The 26044-nt window shown below is 46.2% G+C and overlaps 1 long non-coding RNA gene and 2 pseudogenes across 4 annotated transcripts; 1 reads left to right on the plus strand and 2 right to left on the minus strand.

Annotated features, from left to right (window-relative positions):
- Nucleotides 1-508: 508 nt before the first annotated feature.
- Nucleotides 509-19087, plus strand: LOC125551731 (uncharacterized; annotated as a pseudogene). Its single transcript, XR_015602263.1, has 4 exons — nucleotides 509-940; nucleotides 15255-15590; nucleotides 15678-16109; nucleotides 17081-19087. The product of XR_015602263.1 is annotated as an uncharacterized LOC125551731 (transcript).
- LOC147975857 (uncharacterized) lies at nucleotides 12800-15242 on the minus strand (annotated as a pseudogene).
- A 2881-nt stretch (nucleotides 19088-21968) lies between the features above and the next one.
- LOC147975858 (uncharacterized) lies at nucleotides 21969-24830 on the minus strand. Of its 3 annotated transcripts, XR_015601143.1 has the most exons (4): nucleotides 24365-24830; nucleotides 23172-23865; nucleotides 22644-22711; nucleotides 21969-22286 (listed from the first exon to the last, which is right to left on the minus strand). It is a non-coding gene; the product is annotated as an uncharacterized LOC147975858 (long non-coding RNA). The 3 variants fall into 3 exon arrangements; XR_015601142.1 differs by having other exon boundaries at nucleotides 21969-22711; nucleotides 23186-23865; XR_015601141.1 differs by having other exon boundaries at nucleotides 21969-22711.
- Nucleotides 24831-26044: the final 1214 nt, after the last annotated feature.

Below are 26044 nucleotides of genomic sequence, written 5' to 3' on the forward strand. Positions count from 1 at the left end.
GTATAAGTCAAATATATTCTAAAATAATATTTAAAAATACTTAATTGGTAAAAATAATCTCATATTCATATTCTACATATTTTTTAATCAAATTTCATATATAACGTGTTCAAATCGGAGTTACGGTTTATAAGATATGGATGATTTTAAAAAGCATTTGTTTGACTTAAATATGATCTGCGGATGAATTACCTAAAACATCAGGGGGGGTTTTCAAAAAAATGTAAAATAACGGTTTGGGTGTGACTTAAACCGGATGGCGGGTTGATTTCAAGAAAAGACGGAGACTTTTGTGTAAAATATAAAAATAACAATTCGTTTTCACTTAAAACAGGACTGCGGATTGAATTCTCTAAAATAGAAGGACTTTTCTAAAAAATACCATGATGGACGAAAGAAAACCAATTTGCTTTATTATTATAGGTAAAGATAAAGATTAGGGAAAGATTCATAAATAAAGTTCTAGTATCTATTTTTATTTTTATTTTGAGTGCATAAAAACAATCAGATGGCCCATCGCCGGCCCAGCCCGGCTAGCAATTTCCTCGTCTACCTTGTCCACACCACACCACCAATCTCCGTGTCGCTGTCGCCGTTCTGTTCTTTCTTTCTCTTGTTCGTGTCTTTAAAGCCCGACTCGCCTCTCTCTCTCCGTCTCTGCCTCCTCTCCGAACCACCACCGCGCCCAGACGGCAGGCCCTCACCGTACTCTACTCCCGGCGGCGTGCAGCTGCTCTCTGCTGGTCGCGCGCTCGGCTCCCGCAACCGCCGCTCAATCCCGAAGCGGCTCTTCCCGTGGGACCTGCAGATTCTGTTGTTTGTCTGGCCGGCGTCGTCCGTTTCCCGGGCGCGACAAGAGAATCGGAGGGCCCGCGTGCTCGGAGCTACGAAGGCTTCGCCACGAGCGCCGCGGCGGAGCCTCGCCTGCATGGAGATTAAGGTTTTCCTCGCTTCCCTGCTCCCTCCTCCAATCTTTACATTTCTTCTCCGCTTAGGATGAAGCCGTTGCTGTTTGGTGGCGCGTCTTGCGTCCTCGTTGCGGTGCCGTGCTTCGGCCGCGGGCGCTTCCCTTCCGTGATCGCAAAGATTTTTAGGTTTGCTTAGCGTGTGTCCGTGCGGACGCGCCTCGTTGGAGAGCCTGGATTTCAGGATTTGGTTAGCGCGGCCCGGGGTTCTCCGCTTCGCTGCTCCATGCCGGGGAGGCCCGTGGCTTTGCTCCCGGCCTTGTGCGGGAGGTTCCCCATGAGTTTGATGGGGTGGCTGGCAGTGTATGTTGGTACTGGGCATGAGATTTGAAGAACGCAAGTGTCGGGGTCTTGGAAGTACGGATTCGCTCGCCATGGTGGCCCAGATTTGGGTGCTGTAAGCCTGTGGCGAGCGATTGAGAGTTACACACCGCCTAGGTTGACGGTAGGTTGTTGTCATTGTTCCCTGCTTGATGCCCGATAAGTAATTGGCAGTGCTACTTATATTGGGTGGTTCAATCTGCGACGACTGCAGTTTTAGTTGGAGAGATTGTTTCTGTATTCACTGAATCAATAGAGTTACAATGTGTATATATATACCCCGCAGGGAGAGAGCAAGTGCTCCTGGAAAAGTGGCACGCATGCCATGAGCGTTGCTAGATCCTAATATCTAGGAGAAGACTCAGTTTACAGACTTAACGTTACACACATACAAGTGACCGTTTAACACACACACACACACCCCCACCCCCCCTCAGCCGGAACTCCGTTGGGTAGGACGTTCAGGCTGGCACGGAACTCGTGAAACACTTGAGAGCCACACGATCCCGGACGAAATGGAGATCAATCTCAATGTGCTTCGTTCGTTGATGTTGAACTGGGTTGGAGGCGAGGTAGGTGGCGCTGACATTATCACAATAGACCACGGTTGCTCTTGTGGGGGGACACTTGAGATCATGCAAGAGTTGTCGTAGCCAGCAGGACTCAGCAACACAATTTGCGACACCCCTGTACTCAGCTTCGGCACTGGATCTTGAGACAGTGGGTTGGTGCTTCGAAGACCAAGAAATGATGTTGTTGCCAAGAAAAACGCAGAAACCAGAGGTGGACTTGCGAGTATCAGGGCACCCGGCCCAATCAGCGTCTGTATAGGCAATGAGATCATGTGCGGGTGACTTGTAGAGCTGAATACCGTAATGAGAGGTGCCTTGGAGATACCGCAGGATGCGTTTCACTAACTGCATATGAGTGTCGCGTGGCTCATGCATGAACAGGCAAACCTGTTGAACGGCATAGGAGATGTCTGGGCGAGTGAGGGTGAGGTATTGCAGTGCACCGGCCAAGCTGCGGTAGTATGTGGGGTTGGAAAGCGGTGTACCATCGTGGATGGATAATTTGGAGGAGGTGTCAACAGGTGTGGACACAGGTTTGCAATGTAGCATGTTGGCATGGTGAAGGACCTCAAGTGTATACTGTTGTTGGCAGAGGAACAAACCGGAGGAATTGGGAGTAACATTGATGCCAAGGAAATGATGTAACTCACCAAGGTCCGACATGGAGAATTCCTTCTTGAGAGAGGCGATGATGGAGTGAAGGGTGGCGGCAGTGTTGGCGGTGAGGATGATATCATCCACATAAACCAGAAGGTATGCAATGGTGTGTCCATAGTGGCGGATGAATAACGACGAGTCACTCTTGGAAGCACAAAACCCAATAGACAACAAGAATGCCTTGAACCGAAAAAACCACGTCCGAGGGGCTTGTTTCAAGCCATAGAGAGACTTGTTGAGGAGGCACACATGATCCGGGTGAGAAGAATCAACAAAATCAGCCGGTTGGGAGCAGTAGACAGTCTCCTTTAGATCACCATGTAGAAATGCATTTTTGACGTCCAGTTGGTGAATTGGCCACGAGTGAGAGGTGGCAAGACTGAGTACCACACGGATAGTGGCCGGTTTGACGACCGGACTGAATGTCTCATCATAGTCCACGCCCTCTTGCTGAGTGAACCCCCGGACGGCCCACCGAGCTTTGTAACGAGCCAAAGATCCATCCGTGTGAAACTTATGGCGAAAAATCCACTTCCCTGTAACAATGTTGACACCTGCAGGCTTAGGCACCAAAGACCAAGTGAAGTTATTAATTAAAGCATGATACTCTTCTTGCATAGCTTGCCGCCAATTTGGGTCCTTGAGGGCTGATTTGTACGTTGGAGGGATAGGAGAGAGTGGTGTGGTAGATGCATCAGCAAGAAAGAGGCGGCGAGGCATGCAGTAGCCGCGTTTGGCCCGGGTTGTCATCGTATGGGAATTACTTGGGGGCTGAGCTGGTTGTGCATGGCGTGGTAGTCGTGGCGGAGGGGGAGTGGTTGTGCATGCCTCAGATCCCGAGGAAGATGCTGTTGGGGAACGTTGCAGAAAACAAAAATTTTCCTACTCGTTTCACCAAGATCCATCTAGGAGTTCATCTAGCAACGAGCCATCGGATGCATCTACATACCTTTGTAGATGGCGTGCGGAAGCGTTCAAAGAACGGTGATGATGTAGTCGTACACGACGTGATCCAAATTACCGATGACCAAGCGCCGAACGGACGGCACCTCCGCGTTCAACACACGTACGGGACGGGAGACGTCTCCTCCTTCTTGATCCAGCAAGGGAAGAGGAGAGGTTGATGAAGATCCAGCAGGACGACGGCGTGGTGGTGAATGCAGGGCGTCACAGTAGCAGGGCTTCGCCTATACTACGAGGGAGAGACGTAACGGGGAGAGAGGGAGGCGCCAGGGGCTAAGGTATAAAGTCCCTCCTCTCCCCCACTATATATAGGGGTGCCAGGGGGGCGCCGGCCCTAGTAGATGGCATCTACTAGGGGGGCGGCGGCCTAGGGTGGGGGGGCTTGCCCCCAAGCAAGGGGGCGCCCCCCTTTAGGGTTTCCCCCAACCCTAGCCGCATGGGCCCTTGGGGTGGCGCCCCAGCCCACTATGGGCTGGGTTCCCTCCCACTTCAGCCCATGGGGCCCCCCGGGATAGGTGGCCCCACCCGATGGACCCCCGGGACCCTTCCGGTGGTCCCGGTACAATACCGGTGACCCCGAAACTTGTCCCGATGGCCGAAACAACACTTCCTATATATAATTCCTTACCTCCGGACTATTCTGGAACTCCTCGTGACGTCCGGGATCTCATCCGGGACTCCGAACAACATTCGGGTTACTGCATATACATATCTTCACAACCCTAGCGTCACCGAACCTTAAGTGTGTAGACCCTACGGGTTCGGGAGACAAGCAGACATGACCGAGACGACTCTCCGGTCAATAACCAACAGCGGGATCTGGATACCCATGTTGGCTCCCACATGCTCCACGATGATCTCATCGGATGAACCACGATGTCGAGGATTCAATCAACCCCGTATGCAATTCCCTTTGTCAATCGATATGTTACTTGCCTGAGATTCGATCGTCGGTATCCCAATACCTCGTTCAATCTCGTTACCGGCAAGTCACTTTACTCGTACCGTAATGCATGATCCTGTGACCAGACACTTGGTCACTTTGAGCTCATTATGATGATGCATTACCGAGTGGGCCCAGTGATACCTCTCCGTCATACGGAGTGACAAATCCCAGTCTTGATCCATGTTAACCCAACACACACTTTCGGAGATACCCGTAGTCTACCTTTATAGTCACCCAGTTACGTTGTGACGTTTGGTATACCCAAAGCACTCCTACGGTATCCGGGAGCTACACGATCTCATGGTCTAAGGAAAAGATACTTTGACATTGGAAAACTCTAGCAAATGAACTATACGATCTTGTGCTATGTTTAGGATTGGGTCTTGTCCATCACATCATTTTCCTAATGATGTGATCTCGTTATCAATGACATCCAATGTCCATAGTCAGGAAACCATGACTATCTGTTGATCAACGAGCTAGTCAACTAGAGGCTTACTAGGGACATGTTGGTGTCTGCTATTCACCCATGTATTACGATTTCCGGATAACACAATTATAGCATGAATAAAGACAATTATCATGAATAAGGAAATATAATAATAATGCTTTCATTATTGCCTCTAGGGCATATTTTCAACAGTCTCCCACTTGCACTAGAGTCAATAATCTAGTTACATTGTGATGAATCGAACACCCATGGAATTCTGGTGTTGATCATGTTTTGCCCTAGGGAGAGGTTTAGTCAACGGATCTGCTACATTCAGGTCCGTATGTACTTTACAAATCTCTATGTCTCCATCTTGAACATTTTCACGAATGGAGTTGAAGCGACGCTTGATGTGCCTTATCTTCTTGTGAAACCTGGGCTCCTTGGCAAGTGCAATAGCTCCAGTGTTGTCACAAAAGAGTTTGATTGGCCCCGACGCATTGGGTATGACTCCTAGGTCGGTGATGAACTCCTTCACCCATATTGCTTCATGTGCTGCCTCCGAGGCTGCCATGTACTCCGCTTCACATGTAGATCCCGCCACGACGCTCTGCTTGCAGCTGCACCAGCTCACTGCTCCACAATTCAACATATACACGTATCCGGTTTGTGACTTAGAGTCATCCAGATCTGTGTCGAAGCTAGCGTCGACGTAACCCTTTACGACGAGCTCTTCGTCACCTCCATAAACGAGAAACATTTCCTTAGTCCTTTTCAGGTACTTCAGGATATTCTTGACCGCTGTCCAGTGTTCCTTGCCGGGATTACTTTGGTACCTTCCTACCAAACTTACGGCAAGGTTTACATCAGGTCTGGTACACAGCATGGCATACATAATAGAACCTATGGCTGAGGCATAGGGGATGACACTCATCTCTTCTATATCTTCTGCCGTGGTCGGACATTGAGCTGAGCTCAATTTCACACCTTGTAATACAGGTAAGAACCCCTTCTTAGAATGATCCATATTGAACTTCTTCAATATCTTATCAAGGTATGTGCTTTGTGAAAGACCTATGAGGCGTCTTGATCTATCTCTATAGATTTTGATGCCTAATATATAAGCAGCTTCTCCAAGGTCCTTCATTGAAAAACTCTTATTCAAGTAGGCCTTGATGCTGTCCAAGAGTTCTATATCATTTCCCATCAATAGTATGTCATCTACATATAATATGAGAAATGCTACAGAGCTCCCACTCACTTTCTTGTAAACGCAGGCTTCTCCATAAGTCTGCGTAAACCCAAACGCTTTGATCACCTCATCAAAGCGAATGTTCCAACTCCGAAATGCTTGCACCAGCCCATAAATCGAGCGTTGGAGCTTGCACACCTTGTCAGCATTCTTAGGATCGACAAAACCTTCCGGCTGCATCATATACAATTCTTCCTTAAGGAAACCATTAAGGAATGTCGTTTTGACGTCCATTTGCCAAATTTCATAATCATAAAATGTGGCAATTGCTAACATGATTCGGACGGACTTCAGCTTCGCTACCGGTGAGAAAGTCTCATCGTAGTCAACCCCTTGAACTTGTCGATAACCCTTAGCGACAAGCCTAGCTTTATAGATGGTCACATTACCATCCGCGTCAGTCTTCCTCTTAAAGATCCATTTATTTTCTATGGCTCGCCGTTCAACGGGCAAGTCAGTCAAAGTCCATACTTCGTTTTCATACATGGATCCTATCTCGGATTTCATGGCTTCCAGCCATTTTTCGGAATCCGGGCCCGCTATCGCTTCTTCATAGTTCGAAGGTTCACCGTTGTCTAACAACATGATTTCCAAGACAGGGTTGCCGTACCACTCTGGTGCGGAACGTGTCCTTGTGGACCTTCGAATTTCAGTAGGAGCTTGATCAGAAGTATCTTGATCATTATTATTAACTTCCTCTCTAGTCGGTGCAGGCACCTCAGGAACATTTTCTTGAGTTGCGCCATTTACCGGTTCAAGAGGTAATACTTCATCAAGCTCTACTTTCCTCCCACTTACTTCTTTCGAGAGAAACTCTTTCTCTAGAAAGGATCCATTCTTGGCAACAAAGATCTTGCCTTCGGATCTGAGGTAGAAGGTGTACCCAATAGTTTCTTTTGGGTATCCTATGAAGACGCATTTTTCCGACTTGGGTTCGAGCTTCTCAGGTTGAAGTTTCTTCACATAAGCATCGCATCCCCAAACTTTTAGAAACGACAGCTTAGGTTTCTTCCCAAACCATAATTCATACGGTGTCGTCTCAACGGATTTCGACGGTGCCCTATTTAAAGTGAATGCGGCAGTCTCTAAAGCATAGCCCCAAAAAGATAGCGGTAAATCGGTAAGAGACATCATAGACCGCACCATATCCAATAGAGTGCGATTACGACGTTCGGACACACCGTTACGCTGAGGTGTTCCAGGCGGCGTGAGTTGTGAAACTATTCCACATTTTCTTAAGTGTGTGCCAAATTCGTGACTCAAGTATTCTCCTCCACGATCTGATCGTAGAAACTTGATTTTCCTGTCACGTTGATTCTCAACCTCACTCTGAAATTCCTTGAACTTTTCAAAGGTTTCAGACTTGTGTTTCATTAAGTAGACATACCCATATCTACTCAAGTCATCAGTGAGGGTGAGAACATAACGATAACCACCGCGAGCCTCAACACTCATTGGACCGCACACATCAGTATGTATGATCTCCAATAAGTTGGTTGCTCGCTCCATTGTTCCTGAGAACGGAGTCTTGGTCATTTTACCCATAAGGCATGGTTCGCATGTGTCAAATGATGCATAATCAAGAGACTCCAAAAGTCCATCTGTATGGAGCTTCTTCATGCGTTTGACACCTATGTGACCAAGGCGGCAGTGCCACAAGTATGTGGTACTATCATTATCAACCTTACATCTTTTGGTACTCACACTATGAATATGTGTAGCAATACGCTCGAGATTCATTAAGAATAAACCATTTACCATAGGAGCATGACCATAAAACATATCTCTCATATAAATGGAACAACCATTATTCTCAGATTTAAATGAGTAGCCATCTCGTATTAAACGAGATCCCGATACAATGTTCATGCTCAAAGCTGGCACTAAATAACAGTTATTGAGGTTTAAAACTAATCCCGTAGGTAAATGTAGAGGCAGCGTGCCGACGGCGATCACATCAACCTTGGAACCATTCCCGACGCGCATCGTCACCTCGTCCTTCGCCAGTCTCCGTTTATTCCGCAGCTCCTGCTGTGAGTTACAAATATGAGCAACGGCACCGGTATCAAATACCCAGGAGTCACTACGAGTACTGGTAAGGTACATATCAATTACATGTATATCACATATACCTTTCGTTTTGCCGGCCTTCTTGTCCGCTAAGTACTTGGGGCAGTTCCGTTTCCAGTGACCCTTCCCTTTGCAATAAAAGCACTCTGTCTCAGGCTTGGGTCCATTCTTTGGCTTCTTCCCGGCAGCTTGCTTGCCGGGCGCGGCAACTTCCTTGCCGTCCTTCTTGGAGTTCTTTTTACCCTTGCCTTTCTTGAACTTAGTGGTTTTATTGACCATCAACACTTGATGTTCCTTCTTGACTTCTACCTCCGCTGATTTCAGCATTGAGAACAATTCAGGAATGGTCTTTTGCATCCCCTGCATGTTGAAGTTCATCACAAAGCTCTTGTAGCTAGGTGGAAGCGACTGGAGGATTCTGTCAATGACCGCGTCATCCGGGAGATTAACTCCCAGCTGAGACAAGCGGTTATGTAACCCAGACATGGTGAGTATGTGCTCACTGACAGAACTATTTTCCTCCATCTTACAGCTGAAGAACTTATCGGAGACTTCATATCTCTCGATCCGGGCATGAGCTTGAAAAACCATTTTCAGCTCTTCGAACATCTCATATGCTCCATGTCTCTCAAAACGCTTTTGGAGCCCCGGCTCTAAGCTGTAAAGCATTCCGCACTGAACGAGGGAGTAGTCGTCAACACGTGTCTGCCAAGCGTTCATAACGTCTTGGTTCTGTGGGACGGGTGGATCACCTAGCGGTGCTTGTAGGACATAATCTTTCTTGGCAGCTATGAGGATGATCCTCAGGTTCCGGACCCAGTCCGTATAGTTGCTGCCATCGTCTTTCAGCTTGGTTTTCTCTAGGAACGCGTTGAAGTTGAGGACTACGTGGGCCATTTGATCTACAAGACATAGTGTAAAATATATTTAGACTAAGTTCATGATAATTAAGTTCATCTAATCAAATTATTAATGAACTCCCACTTATATTAGACATCCCTCTAGTCATCTAAGTATTACATGATCCGGGTTAACTAGACCGTATCCGATCATCACGTGAGACGGACTAGTCAATGTCGGTGAACATCTTCATGTTGATCGTATCTTCTATACGACTCATGCTCGACCTTTCGGTCTTCTGTGTTCCGAGGCCATGTCTGTACATGCTAGGCTCGTCAAGTTAACCCTAAGTGTTTTGCATGTGTTCCGAGGCCATGTCTGTACATGCTAGGCTCGTCAACACCCGTTGTATGTGAACGTAAGGATCCATCACACCCGATCATCACGGCGTGCTTAGAAACGACGAACTTTAGCAACGGTGCACAGTTAGGGGAGAACACTTCTTGAAATTGTTATGAGGGATCATCTTATTTACTACCGTCGTTCTAAGTAAACAAGATGCAAAAAACATGATAAACATCACATGCAATCAAATAATAGACGTGACATGATATGGCCAATATCACATAGCTCCTTTGATCTCCATCTTGGGGCTCCATGATCATCTTGTCACCGGCTTGACACCATGATCTCCATCATCATGATCTCCATCATCGTGTCTCCATGAAGTTGCTCGCCAACTATTACTTCTACTACTATGGCTAACGCGTTTAGCAATAAAGTAAAGTAATTTACATGGCGTTTCTCAATGACACGCAGGTCATATAAAAGAATAAAGACAACTCCTATGGCTCCTGCCGGTTGTCATACTCATCGACATGCAAGTCGTGAATCCTATTACAATAGCATGAACATCTCATACATCACATATAGATCATTCATCATTCATCACAACTTTGGCCATATCATATCACAAACCACTTGCTGCAAAAATAAGTTAGACGTCCTCTAATTGTTGTTGCAGGTTTTACGTGGCTGAATTAGGGTTCTAGCAAGAACGTCTTCTTACCTACGTTAAAGCCACAACGTGATTTGTCAACTTCTATTTACCCTTCATAAGGACCCTGTTCATCGAATCCGCTCCAACTAAAGTGGGAGAGACAGACACCCGCCAGCCACCTTATGCAACTAGTGCATGTTAGTCGGTGGAACCGGTCTCACGTAAGCGTACGTGTAAGGTTGGTCCGGGCCGCTTCATCCCACAATACCGCTGAAGCAAGAAAAGACTAGTAACGGCAAGAAAGTTGACAAATCTACGCCCACAACAAATTGTGTTCTACTCGCGCAAGAAGAACTACGCATAGACCTAGCTCATGATGCCACTGTTGGGGAACGTTGCAGAAAACAAAAATTTTCCTACTCGTTTCACCAAGATCCATCTAGGAGTTCATCTAGCAACGAGCCATCGGATGCATCTACATACCTTTGTAGATGGCGTGCGGAAGCGTTCAAAGAACGGTGATGATGTAGTCGTACACGACGTGATCCAAATCACCGATGACCAAGCGCCGAACGGACGGCACCTCCGCGTTCAACACACGTACGGGACGGGAGACGTCTCCTCCTTCTTGATCCAGCAAGGGAAGAGGAGAGGTTGATGAAGATCCAGCAGCACGACGGCGTGGTGGTGGATGCAGGGCGTTACAGTAGCAGGGCTTCGCCTATACTACGAGGGAGAGACGTAACGAGGAGAGAGGGAGGCGCCAGGGGCTAAGGTATAAAGTCCCTCCTCTCCCCCACTATATATAGGGGTGCCAGGGGGGGCGCCGGCCCTAGTAGATGGCATCTACTAGGGGGGGCGGCGGCCTAGGGTGGGGGGGCTTGCCCCCAAGCAAGGGGGCGCCCCCCTTTAGGGTTTCCCCCAACCCTAGCCGCATGGGCCCTTGGGGTGGTGCCCCAGCCCACTATGGGCTGGGTTCCCTCCCACTTCAGCCCATGGGGCCCCCCGGGATAGGTGGTCCCACCCGGTGGACCCCCGGGACCCTTCCGGTGGTCCCGGTACAATACCGGTGACCCCGAAACTTGTCCCGATGGCCGAAACAACACTTCCTATATATAATTCTTTACCTCCGGACTATTCCGGAACTCCTCGTGACGTTCGGGATCTCATCCGGGACTCCGAACAACATTCGGGTTACTGCATATACATATCTTCACAACCCTAGCGTCACCGAACCTTAAGTGTGTAGACCCTACGGGTTCGGGAGACAAGCAGACATGACCGAGACGACTCTCCGGTCAATAACCAACAGCGGGATCTGGATACCCATGTTGGCTCCCACATGCTCCACGATGATCTCATCGGATGAACCACGATGTCGAGGATTCAATCAACCCCGTATGCAATTCCCTTTGTCAATCGATATGTTACTTGCCTGAGATTCGATCGTCGGTATCCCAATACCTCGTTCAATCTCGTTACCGGCAAGTCACTTTACTCGTACCGTAATGCATGATCCTGTGACCAGACACTTGGTCACTTTGAGCTCATTATGATGATGCATTACCGAGTGGGCCCAGTGATACCTCTCCGTCATACGAAGTGACAAATCCCAGTCTTGATCCATGTTAACCCAACAGACACTTTCGGAGATACCCGTAGTCTACCTTTATAGTCACCCAGTTACGTTGTGACGTTTGGTATACCCAAAGCACTCCTACGGTATCCGGGAGTTACACGATCTCATGGTCTAAGGAAAAGATACTTTGACATTGGAAAACTCTAGCAAACGAACTATACGATCTTGTGCTATGTTTAGGATTGGGTCTTGTCCATCACATCATTCTCCTAATGATGTGATCTCGTTATCAATGACATCCAATGTCCATAGTCAGGAAACCATGACTATCTGTTGATCAACGAGCTAGTCAACTAGAGGCTTACTAGGGACATGTTGGTGTCTGCTATTCACACATGTATTATGATTTCCGGATAACACAATTATAGCATGAATAAAGACAATTATCATGAATAAGGAAATATAATAATAATGCTTTTATTATTGCCTCTAGGGCATATTTCCAACAGATGCGGTGGGGCAGCCGACAGGCGTGGGCGACGAGGCGGCAGGTGAGGCAGAGCCGACAGGCACGGGGGGCGAGGTGGATGCAGCGTGGGTGGTTGGTGGGGAGGGGGCGCAGCAGGCGAGGCAGATCCGGACGAGGAGGTGCACGCCGCGGAATGGGGAGTGGAGGTGGGGTCGGCAGTGGATTGGCCGCAGGTGGAAGCGGGGGCGCGCGGTTGGTGGGGTGGCGGGGGTGGTGGGGTGTGGGGCCCGTACGAGGTTGTTGGGGGCGGCGAATCCGAGAGATCTGCTAAGGATCGGGTGCAGGCGAGCGGATCGGGTGCGGACGGTGACTCTGGAGCCGGTGCTGTGGGCGGGGTATAAGGAAATGAGTGTTCATCAAAAATGACGTGCCTTGACACAATAATGCACCGTGTGGATAAGTCGTAGCACCTGTAGCCCTTGTGTTCGAGGGGATACCCTAAGAAGATGCACATGGAGTGTGCGCCGGGGTGCCCAAGTCGACGGTGCCACAGATCCGACGTGGAGATGGTGAATGCCGGCGGTGGAGCATGGTTATTGCCGTAGAATGGATATAGGTCACCGTTGCTAACGGAGATCATGAGAACCCTCCAAGTTCGAAGATCCTTCACAAGAAAACCGCAAGGGTAAAATTCAACTGAGCAAGAATTGTCTTTAGTAAAACGACGAACAAAAATTAAGCTAGTGACAACATGAGGAGAAACGAGAACGTCGGTAAGGCGAAAGTCATTGGGAGGAAGAGAGGTGGAGCCAGTAGCCGCGACAGGTAAGTGGTGCCCATTGCCAACCAAGATGCTAGAAGGAACGTGCTTTAAAGAATAACTAGACCGGGTGAGGTTACCTTTATTGCCGGTGACATGAGATGACGCGCCGCTGTCGAAGTACCACTCGGGCACGGGAGCGGAGGGGAAACCACCATTGCTATAGGCGGCGTTGAGCATGGCCGCGTGTTCCCATGACGAGGGAGGGTGCTGGTGGAACGGAGTGGCGGGCGCCAGCGGGGCGGGGAGGAGCGGATAAGCCTGCGCGTGAGAGCCCGGGCGCGGGTAGGGGATCGCCATCCCGTAGGGCGCGAAGTAGCCGGTGAAGGGCGACGCCAGGGGAGGAGCGGCGTGGCCGCGTCCAGTGTTGTCGCCGCGCCCACGGCCACGGCCACGGCCACGGCCACCACGGTCACCACCGTCGCGGTCACCGCATCCACGGCCAGGGTGCGGGAGCGGCTGGGGAGGAGCGGCCGGAGCACTAGTGGAGGAGCGATCCGTACGATCCGTCGGGGCACGGCCGCTCGTGCTGGAGCCGGCAGCAGAGGCACTGCCACCCGTCAGTGCGAACGCGGAGGCGCTCTCTTCGGCCGCGCGATGCTCCTGGGATTCCTCGGCCAGGACGACCCGAGAGAGGACGGTGTCGAAGGGCAGGTCCTGGTCACCAAGGACTACCCTGATCGTGTCGAGCCGCTTGTCGAGGCCGTGGAGAAATTGGGTGGTGAGATCCACCTCGGTGACGGCGCGGTCGATGTCGGCGAGGGCGTCGGTGAGGAGCTTCATCCGGCGAGCGTACTCGGAGACGGACAGGTCGCCCTGCTTGAGGTTGCGGTACTTGCGGTTGAGGATCATGAAGCGAGCGGCGCGATTGGCAAGGAAGTAGTCGCGGATCTTGTTGCAGAGGGCGAAGGTGGTCGTGGTGCGGACGACGTGATCACACATGGTGTCCGAAAGGGTGGCGTAGATCCAGAGAACGACATGAGCATCGAGCTCGAGGTAGGTGGCGGAAGCATTTGGCGGCGGCGGATGTTCGATGAGGTAGGAGACGCCGTAGCGGACGAGAACCATGAGGAAGAAGGTCTTCCATTTGTGATAGTTGTGATCTGCGGGGTTGAGAAGAAACTTGGTGTGGTTGGTGATATGGTCCTGGAAGATGGGAAGGCGGGGAGCGGGCGCCGGAGGAGCAGGGGGAACGCCGGCGTTGAACAGAGGGGCAAACTGGGTGCCGGCTGCGGGAGTGGTGCCGTTGAGGAGAGAGGGGGAGGTGCCGAAAACGAACGGCGGGGAGGAAGCAGTGGAGGAGGCCGCGGCAGGCGCCGTGGAAGAGGACGAGAGATCGCCGGGGGAGGTGGCAGAGCTCGTGGCGGCGGCGGTGGAGGAGGAGGTCGCGGCCATGGGGCGCCTGGTAACTGATACCAAGTTGGAGAGATTGTTTCTGTATTCACTGAATCAATAGAGTTACAATGTGTATACATATACCCCGAAGGGCGAGAGCAAGTGCTCCTGGAAAAGTGGCACGCAGGCCATGAGCGTTGCTAGATCCTAATATCTAGGAGAAGACTCAGTTTACAGACTTAACGTTGCACACACACAAGTGACCGTTTAACAGTTTTGCTTTTTTTTTTAAGCATTCTACAATTGTGAGTCATGTCCTCCTCAGCAGTGGTTATACAATATGATATGCATTGCCTTTATTTGCTTCCAACTTCGTGTTTACACTCTTTTTTTGCCATGTAAATTATAATTTGCTCGCTCACTAGGCTTTGTTGACTTTTGGAGCTTGGAAGGTCACAGTTTGATGGTCCATGTTGTCCTGCTTACAGTTGCATTTTATCTTTAATATCATCGCTGGGAGCTTGCCGTGAACTAGCATTTTGCAAATTATTTTGTGTGCCTCTCAAAACTTAACCACTTTTGTGAAAGCATTTCGTCCTCAGTCTTGTGAGGTGGATTTGATGGACGTGGGTTACTTATGGGGCCTAAGTTGAACTCTGGACGTGTGTTACATATTTCCGCCAAAGTTGCTCATCCTGTATGTAGTAAACTATTTCTGCTCAATACTTTCCTGTTGAGTGTGGTGTTCTATCGCTGAAGGTATAATAGTGATGCATCACACGATTAAGCTAGTATACAAGAACTCTAATAGAAGTACCCAGGCCTCAAAAATTTCATGTGTTGAATTTCTTTTGAATAGCTGTTTTCTCTCACCAATGTCCTGAATGAGATCTGTTAACGACGTACCCTTCTGGCTCATATACTTAAAAACAAGCCATTGTAGTTACTAATGTTGATTATATACATGTTTTCTTAATCAATTTAAATATGTGATCTATCTCAACAAATTACTTTTTTTTCTTCTGATTTTGGTAGATGGAGTCACTTGAACTCAAAGACAATGGTGAAAACCAACCATCTTTAGAAGCTTCTATTGCTTCAGATGTGATATATGACAAAGCACCTGTATGTCCACACATTGGAAGTGAATACCAGGCAGAAATCCCCAATCTGTCCACAGAGGTTGAGCGCCATCGGCTCATGACCAGCACACCAGAAAGCATCGTACTTGGTTATGATTACCCTGGTATGATTGGGTTAGCTATACCAATCATGTGGGTACCAAGTGAAGTCCATAAGGAGGACGATTTGCGAAGGCAGCATTCTTCAGAATCCGAAGCAAGAGCTAGCGACCAAGGCGAGGATAGTCAGGTGACCTCAATTTACCCAATCAGAAATAATACAAATGCCCATGATTCAACATACCAGGATCAACATTCAATGCTGCCTGTTAATCAGATAGAATCTTGCATCAATCAAGCACATGATGAGAACTTGGCTCCATTCTCTACTCAAGAAGGTCCAGGTTTTATCAATAAGTCGTTGACCCAGCAAGGGGAAATCGAGCAATTTACTCCATTGCCTGGTTTGCCCAGTTCGCTTTGGAGTGGTACTGAGGCAGAATGTTTTATTCTCGGGCTCTACATTTTTGGCAAAAATCTAAGCCTGTTGAGCAGGTTTCTTGGTAATAAGACCGTTGGGGATGTACTCTCATACTACTATGGAATGTTCTACAAAATAAATGCTTATAAAAGATGGTCGGACTGCAGAAAAGCAAGAACTATGAGATGCATTATTGGGGAACGCGTCTTTACAGGTTGGCGGCAGCAGGAGATTATATCTCGTTTGAAATATGTAATCCTGGAAGGAGTTCATGATTCATTGGTCGAGGTACATTGCAAATGTAGGCCATAGAAATAATTTTGATCTCTTTTGCCTTTAGTTTTCGTTTGCTGGTTAATTAGTGAAAGGGAACAATATGAAATTATCCCCACGATCAGATGAGTTCTGTCAGTTTGACTCTCACTTTGAACACTTTTTTGTGTACATTCTAGCATTCACTATGTCCTTCTGTGGCTAGATTTGTTTTCCTCATTTCTCTTTTAACTTAGATTGTCCGAAGGAACGGTTTGTGCAAAGTCCAATTGATATGTACTACTCAATTTTCTAATTTTGATGTGCAATATTAAAAAAAAATCTCTCACTTGTCTTTGTCACTTTTCTTCTGGTGTATTTTTCTTTTTTTCTCTCTGTTGATGTCGAAGAGTTGTTGCTGGTGCTGCACATATGGTTATTCTTTAAAGATGCCATTGCATGTATGTCTTTGAAGGGAAGTAGGGAACCAATCCATTGAAGTCATCAATTCCGTTTTCCCCAGTTCTCGAGTTTTAAAATCTTCTCTTTTGAGATTATCTCTAGTTCGAGCTTTTGGTTCCACTTGCATTGTTCAAAATAGCACGTTTGATCTAGATTTTTCTTCATTTTATACTACTCCAAATCTCCATAGTTCAGGCAGCTGAGTCTGTTTAGTGCTCTACTTCACTTGTATATCAGTATATCTGACTACTCTGATGCAGTTTATATAGATGGTCAGTTACGATTATGAACCTGAAACCTGAAAACCAAAGCCATTGCAGGTGCTTGGTATTGTTTAATCCATTTGGCTGTCCTGATTTCTTCTTATTTTTCTAGCTTTAATTATGTACTTGGTATTGTTTAATCCGTTATTCCCAGGACAAATAAACGAGTGAAATCGTGTTGATCCAAAGCCAAAAAACAAATCTATTCTTTCATCATCCATTTCCATATGCATTATATTGCTTTGTTTTTACCAGGAATTGTATTGCTTTCGTCTGTTGCAGATTTTCAAATCTTTCAACGCCGGACAAGCATCTTTAGAGGATCTTGTCTTGGCTATAAAATCCTCTGTTGGAACAGAAGCTTTTGTGGAGGCTGTTGGAATTGGTAAAGGGAAGCATGATTTGACTGGATATGTTCTGGACCGATCTAAACCAAACCAAGCTCTTTCTGTTCACCCTGACATGCCTACAGGCAAAGATTGTTCCTTGCTTGCTTCGGAAGATATAATTAAGTTCTTAACAGGTGGTTTCAGAATAAGCAAGACAAGATCTAATGAACTTTTCTGGGAAGCTGTCTGGCCCCGTTTGCTTGCAAGAGGGTGGCGTTCAGAGCAGTCAAAAGATGTCAGAACAACTAAGAATTGCCTTGTGTTTCTTGTGCCAGGTATCAAAAAATTCTCAAGAAGGAAACTCACTAAAGGCACTCATTATTTTGATTCTGTCAGCGATGTTCTTAAGCGAGTTGCGGCGGATCCCGTTCTTCTTGAGGTAGAAGTTGGCGGAGCGGACAATGGTGTTACTGCTGAGCAGTGTGGATATGCTACAGACATGAGTCTGAACCATGATGGTCCTTTGGATGGATATCAGGAGCTTCCAAAGTTCACAATTATCGATACTACCTTGGTCCAAGGGGAAGAGCCCTTCAGAGTCAGAGAGCTGAGGAAATTACCACCTGATGTAAATGTCCATTTTGGTCCTTCACGTCATTCTTATAATACTGTGAGTGTCAGTTCTTCAGAGGAGCAAGATGCGGAAGATCAATCATCAGATGACCAGGCAGATTGTCGACAAGTTACAGCTGATGTGGATGATGCCGAAATAGTTTCAGTATGCCATGCAGGCAAAGAAAACCAAGTCAATTCATTGCAAAACATGTTGGCTGCACCATCCTCGAGTTTTCCAGTCAATGGCCATTCTTCTAATGGCAGTATTGAAAAAACTGATATGACATGCCTCTTTGGTCCCAAAACAAAAACTGAAAGGCTCAAGTATTTAACCCCAGTGTCAAAGCACAGAAGCTTATCCAGCTGTAGCAATGATCAGACCAGTCAGCACAGCTTTTCTTTCTCAAAAGGACATGGTTTAGAGAGAAAGAAAATCAAGCCGCTGTGGACTTCAACAAAACCAACTGCAGCTGATGTCAGTGAAAATTTTCGGACTAAAATAATTGCGAGATATTCCACGAAGGAGAAGCCATGCGAGCAGATAACGGTTGCATCAAACTCTTGTACCACTGACAGATCAAACGAGAAGGTGAATGTGTCCAGTTTAAACGAGGACAAGTCATCTGAGTGCAAGGTCGAGGTGGTTCCTGAAGTTCGTTCAAAGATCAGAACCGCTGAGGCAAGTTACCAAAGGGGCGCAGGTTACTATTTTGGTTAAACCGGAGACATCACTAGATGATAAGACAAGCACGAGGGTATGTGTCGCTTCATCAGACGATCATGGTTACATGAAGGCTGAGGAAGGCCTTGCCATTTCAAACAGCGATTGTGTCCATGATGTTTCAGAGGCAACAGGACAACCTTCTAGCCTGCAACCTGATCTAGCTTCACAGGTGAAGTCTCGGAGGCATGGAACCAGGAACAGACCTCCAAGTGCAAAAGCTTTGGAAGCACTTGCCTTGGGGATCCTTGGAGAAAAGCGTAAGGGTGACCCCAAAAACCCTGGGACAAGCACTTGCCTTTATTTGTTTCTTGGTGCAAAAAAGGAAAAAGGGCACCATATTGACATTGTGGATGATCAATATCAAGTGGAACATTAGGTCTTCAACTTCAACTAGACTTGACGCGAGTTGTCTGCATCGATCTTCCCTTATGAGGCACCTTGCACTTTGTGATTCGTAACATTTACAATGCAATGGCCAACTGGTGGAGTAGCTTATTAAGTTGTATGCCTATGTAGTCTTTGCAAAACGCAACTTGTACTCAATTTATTATGAATCGGAGGGAGTAGTAGCCAATTTATTACTCCGTCGGTCCCAAAATAAGTATCTCAACTTTGTACTAAGCCTCAGACACTTATTTTAGGACAGAGGAAGTATGTGCTTACATGATATACACTAGACCGTTGTAGGCGCGCGTTGCTACGCCCATCTATTTTGGCACTATAATATTATGATGGATGCAACTATATGTAAATGTAGTAGCTTGATGGTGTGATATAACTAAGGGTAATATTGCAATCATGTATAAGTTATAAGTTGATTATTAGTTTTTGTAGGATTATGTTAGATGGTAAGAAGATTGGTACCAGTTTGATTTTGTGGTTCTAAACAACGGAAGAAGGAGGAAACAAGAGAGGCAAAGAAGAAAATGTATGGATTATTTTTTCAGTAATGTATGGAATACTATAATAACTGCAGTAAATCGGTCATAAAAAATTATTCCAACAAAATCGTAACGATGCCCAGCTGGTGAATATCTTAATTGGCAACTCATGTAGCAGAAGACAACCATATGCCGAAGTATATATGCTGTCCGCATTACAGATATAACATAGCTATGCCAACTTCTACTCCTGCTTAGTGAACTTCTGCTTCCAATAGACTGACGGGTGTACCTCCTTCCTACATCCGTCATCATTTTATTTTCAGGTAAGCAAGAGCAGTTTTGTTCCCATGGAACACATCGTACAGAATGCTAATCCTGTACGGATATATTCACATGTAACGCTCATTTGTTAGCGACTCATGTGATGATCGACAACTGCTACCTGGATCCATTGACACCCCATGTAAAAGTGACTATCGAATAGATACAGTGATAAAAAGTATAGAATGTACAAGAAAATTTATATGGTTGGACACTGCTGTGGCATCCAGAAAATTAGAGGTGGTGCAGGCACATTTCTTTCTTTGCAACAACAAAACCTCACAAATTCTAAGCTTCCGGATAGTGTTCAGTGCAGCTGTACAATTCAGTTATGTGTGTCAGCGCCATACAGCGAGCACCTGTAGCTACTATTGCATATGATGAATCTGCATATATCATACATTTCTAGAAAGCTAGGAACATGAGAGAATTAATACACCACTAAGCATTTGAAAGAAATTTCAAAGATAACTGAGCATAGTCATGTTTGAAGCACGGATGCCTTAACATAGCAAGAGATTACAAGGATTAGTGATTACTCTAAGTTAAACTCTGCACTTTAGCAGAGAATACTGCAGCAAACCAACAAGTGATAGCATTACCAATCTGGGCAACTGCCAAATGCGGGGACTGAAACATTATACTCTCAGGCAACAAATCATTGAAGTTCAAAACAGTGTCTCATCTTCCAAATGGTTAGTCCCTAAAACTTCTAATCTAGCAGAACCAGCCAATCTAGCAGAACCGATATCAAATCTGTCAAGATAGAGAACATGCATTAATTTTGTAGTACAGAGAACAGTATCAAAAAGAAAATCTAGCATCATTAGATGAATAATTAGGGGGAATGGGGAGGTATGAACAAGGGACAACAAGAAGAACAGTAAAGATGAATTACCGATCTATATTTCTCCTATGGCTGCCAGAGAAGGTTCTGCGTAAGTGAGGGGAGTGAGGAAGGAGCAGCAGGACGATGGATATTATATGGACCCCCGTGGACGGGAGGAAGAGGTGAATCGACATTGGTAACTGACCTTCAATTATCAGCCAACGGAGAGTGCGCGCATCGATTGACATTTAATAGACCCTGATTTACTTCCTCAATCAATTGACGGCGATTCAACTCCAAACAACAACCGAAGGTTCGCTGTTCCGCCACTGCTCCATTGAATTCCCAGTGACGCGACCTGACGGACGGTTAGATGCACCTGTCACCGCCCAGCGCCCGGCGGAGTCGCTCGGCAAGCCGACCCCCCGATGCGAGCCACCGGCGCCAAGCGTCGGCCGCCACGCGAAAGTTGCCCATGGTGGCCGCAATGCGAAGCGGTTGCTGAAAGAATCGACAAATTTTATTTTTATAAGGTAAACCACGTAGGAAGGATACTAAAAGCCCATTGGGCCGAATTTCACCAGGGACGCCGAAAAAAACGGCCAGAGCAGCAGCCCAAGACGGTTCGTGCTTGATAACAGTGAACTAAGCCTGATTAGTGCGATTCACAACAAATCTGACGATTGAGAATGCCCCAAGTTGATGATCCGACGGCTGAAAACGCTAATGGTCCGAGAGGGCAGGAAAAGTGCTCAGTTGTAATGTATTTAAATGTCCCATCATGCTTTGGTTGATAACTCGTCTTGGTCTCGGCCCAAGATCTCCAAGACCACATATACAACTTATATATTCAGTTTTTTTAGATAAACAGCGTAGCTTTATTAGATACCAAAGGTTCAGGGATACATAAATGATCTGGAGGCGCGAGAAGCCACATATGACGCCCAACATCTAGGGTTGAGCCCATTTTAGCTAATCTATACGACTCCATTACTGCTACGCTGCTCATGGCTAAAGGTCACTACCAGAAAACAGACTTTTCCCCACGGCTAAGAACCCACAGGAAAAAGCCAAATCCCGTCAGGAAAATATTTCCTGACTGTACCCGACAGGAAAATTTCGCCAGGAATAAAACGACAGGGAAATCTTTTAATGCCTGACGGCCAGCCGACAGGAATTATTTTCCTGACGGTTATTCCTGTCGGCTACCCTCAGGAAAATCTTGATGCCGTCAGGTTTATAGGTAGACTTATTGTGACGGCCAGCCTACAGGGAAAATGGCACGCAGGAAAATGAATTATGTTGAGCATGTATTTTTCTTTCTTTAGGATCAATGTTGAGCATGTATCTGACAAATCCATATCCTTCTATAATTACAAATTTATTAGCACATATCAATGGTCCACGTATGATCCCATTAAGTGAAAATCCACATCATATCTTCGTACAAGCATCCAAAACCAGTATATACATAGCACGTATCCATGCATGATTGAACATCTGGTAGATGACATCTGAAAATTTTAATTGCTGTTGTTTTATTTGCTCGACAGCAGTAACATGTCAGTTGTACGCATACATGCCACCGCCACCCAAAACAACAAGACTCATGTTTCTAAGTCCACTGGTTCATGATCTGGAGCATCATCTACACCTTCATAAGTTTCTAAGTCACCTTAGGCTACCACCATGTTCTCAACATCATTGTTGCCTTCGCTGTTGCCATTGCCGACGTGGTCGCCCATAGCACCATCCTCCAAGCTAACAGAGGATAACTCGGTGTTCCCTGCAAAGTCATGTACACAAGTAACGGGAATAATATTGGAAAGAGAAGGAGATGATGACCAACATCTTTCACCATATGAGTTGTTATCCGCTTAACTCTTTCAAGTTTCATCTTTTAGCATATCTATACAATATATCCTACAGCCCCATGAAACATATATTTTATATTTTAAAGTGGCTCCAAAAGATAATCTGGTCCACTTGATGATAATTTAGCTAATCAAGGACTAAAAAAGGATGTTCATTTAGTTTTTCTTTGTAAATCTTAGATATGGCATATGGCAGCAATGCAATCATTAGATGTTATACTACATCTTGGTGCTTTATAAAATAATGGATAGGATTAAACAATACTCACTGGTAGCTTCATGTTCGACCTTGTGCCCACTAGGACGACATTCTTAACGAGGTCCTGCCCTTTTTGCCCTGATGAAAAATGTGCAATCTCAAGATTCCAATCAAGAATAGATGATTTTGTTCAGAACAAGACTAAAGATTTCTGGAAAAGCAGAGTATACTTGTAGCCAGCGGAATAACAGTTTATCTAAAAAGATGACCAAGAAGGCAAGAACTTAAGAGATTGCATAATCCCCTAATTTTAGATATATAGTAAATTCAGCTTCATCTAAACTAACATGATGGGTGAAGATTGTAATTCAAGGAAGTAAAATAAATTAATGGGGTTAGGTAGACGTTGGGCAAACAATGGCTCCAGATTCAATGCACAAGAGCCAAAGACTGGACAAGAAGACCTGAGCTAAATCATGCCCTCAAAGAAGATCCAGCATGCCATACACCCTTGAGTAACTGAGGAATATGACTGCCAGTCTAGATACATGATGGAAGTAACACACAAATCAGATAGATATGCATGTGCATTAATCACCTCATGTTGCTGACCTGCGAGAACTTCATAAAGAAGAGGTATGTACTCCTCATAGTCTTCAGCATCCATGGGCTTGCACCTGAACCAAAACACACACACGCGCGCGCGTAAAACAGAGCACGGACACGCACTGACTCACTCTTCGAACAGGGCATATGCGAACAGGTGCCGAGCTCAAGGGATGACATGTTCCAAACAACAAGGTACCTGCGACCAAATATGTGTTCAGGAGAAGATTAGAGGAATGGATTAGTGGCGCTGTGCATATGAGGAGAGACTGAGTTAGCATCAGGGATAGATGGTGTATAGTTTCAAAACAATTTACACTACCTCATCATAAATAAGTAATTTGCCAAATAAATAAGGACAGCAACAAATAATAAGGTAACAACTTGAGAGATAATTGCCACATAAAGGCAAGTATGTATATTTCCAAAGTGTGAGAGGTACCTGAGACAGGTTTTGCCTTGCCCTTCCTTCCACTACAAAGACTTCTAAAGATGAGAAACAAAACCTAAAAGAGAGTGGCACAACTATGCAAATAATTACTTACATTGCTAACTAAAATATGCCTAACTTGCTTCTAAAATTGAACGTTTACTGCCAAAATTATTTGTGAAGGGAGGCGATATATAGAAGTTGTACCAGTGTGGCTGCAGCTTCAACAAAGGATCCTTGATATGGCAGATTCAAGCTACAAGAAATCAAGCATGAAAAAAGAGTAAATATTTGACATCTGATTTCAAGACATTATACTACAATTAGCTCATAAAGTTTTTCAAATGTACATAAATACATAAATACCACTGAGAAAGCAGCTATAGGCCTCATCTTTATATGCGGTACATATTCTAAAAGTACATATCTAGCAATGATACAAGAAGCTTTTCAGTTTCTCAATTATATTAGCTAACATCAGTGCTAATAACACAACCAATTGTAGGTCCTAAAATTTTGAGATATGTGAGAGAACAAAACTCTTTCTAGCAAATTGAAAATTGAACAAATCAACATACTGAAAACAGATGCAAAGGGACCCTTATTTTCCCACTCACAAGCCTACTCTTTTCACCAATGAGCCAGCAAAAGAAGGAAATCAAGATCCGGATGCCCTCAGATCTAGATTCTACATAAATTGTATGAACAACTAAAGATCCTGACTTCGTTATTTGGATGACCATGGTTGGACTTACCACAGAAAAATGGATCAACTGGCTTGGACAAAACGGAGAGGAGGAGGCCGCTGCTGTCACGTCAGACGAGGAGGAGCAGGCAGTTTACTGGATGTGCAACAACAGACTTACCCAGATCTGGAGCAGGGAGCACGGGGTACAATCATCGCGTCCAGGGAAGCCGTGTTGGGCGGAGTGGTCCGACGAAGGTGGGATGCAGCAAGGGTCGGAGCTGCAGGCAAGCGACGGTGGAAGTCACAGACATTAAAGGTGGGCGTCGGTGGCGGATGCAGGTTGACCCGGGCGGCGGTGGTGGAGGTGAGAGACGACCAGTAGTGGAGGTCGGGAGAGTGGAGGGCGAGCGGCGCCGGAACGATTTAGGGCGGCGGCGCCGGCCAGGAAGTTTGAGGAGGGCGGCGGCCATGGAGCAGATGTGAGATGGAGAGATGGGACGAAGTGGGGAATTGGTGGTCTAGGGATTCTATTCATCTGGATGGGCCTTTTTTCCTGTAGGCCCATACACACAGGAAAATCGGCGGAAGTTTCATTTGAGGCGCCAAAGCGAAAAAAACGCGGGAGGTAAGAATTTCCGGCACCAGAGCCCGTTTCGCGGTGGTGAAATGGCGGGCTGGGCCTCAGATATTTTTCCTGTGGGCTGGACTCTCAGGAAAATAGTCAATTTTCCTGGGAGCCAAATTTAGCCCGTCAGGAAAATTTATATTCCTGTGGTGGGCTTCGGGCCTCACAGGAAAATTCGTCACCTACAGGAAAAGTACAGTTTCTGATAGTGGGTGCAAGCCAGAAAAAAGGATCTCGGAGATCTAATTTCCGTGAAAATCATACAGTGAACTCCAAAATTATTTGCCGACTCGATCTCCTTGACTCCCAGACGGTCAGAAGAAACTTGAAGCTTTTCTAATAGATCAACTGTGGCGGCTTTGATCGTTGAAATCAAGCTTTTACTCCAAGGAGACAGAGAGCTTAAAATTGTTGCTATATCTCGTGATCGAAACGTTGTTTGCCATAGACTTGCCCAGTTGGGACGTTCTTCTCCATGTGCAACTGTCTGGTTGCGCTCAGGTTTTAGTCTTGATGAGATTGTAAGCCTATGTGGCCAAACCATTCACTAATATAATTTCTTTTACCCGAAGAAAAAACTTGAAGCTTTTATAATTGGAGATCTTGGACCAGTGCTAGCGCTTCTCCGCAGGCCTAGGCTTCCAACGTTTCAGCCCTTCTACTCATAAAAAGAAAACGGTTCAGGCCTTCAAACACCACTGCTGATGCGCTGCAAGTACATGCCCGACTGCTCTTGTTTGACATAAAATCATAGCACCTTATTTCCCGAATATATGAAAATATACCTGTTGATGAAGAGATGCGTTGATAGGGGACTTTGGAATTTATTCTCGTGAATGGCCCGGCGTCGTGCATACCAGATGGACCACAATGTAACAAGGATCTCAACAAACTTGACGTCGCTTAATGTGTTGCACAAATCAAAAAGCCAGAACTTGGTGTCCGGTGTTTTATTTAGGACAGTAAAACTGAACCAATTTCGAGCCTTCTCAGGTTTCTAGGAATGATTTTGAAAATCTTGGCCGTCAGATCTGATCTATGTCCCGACCTTTATTGAACGTTCTTTTTACTGGGCCGAATGTCCTAAAGGCAGCTGCTCCACAGAAAAAGTCTGAGTCCTCT

The sequence above is a fragment of the Triticum urartu genome, chromosome 4A, assembly GCF_056163025.1.
Source record: "Triticum urartu cultivar PI428250 chromosome 4A, HENAU_Tu73, whole genome shotgun sequence".
Lineage (NCBI taxonomy): Eukaryota > Viridiplantae > Streptophyta > Magnoliopsida > Poales > Poaceae > Triticum > Triticum urartu.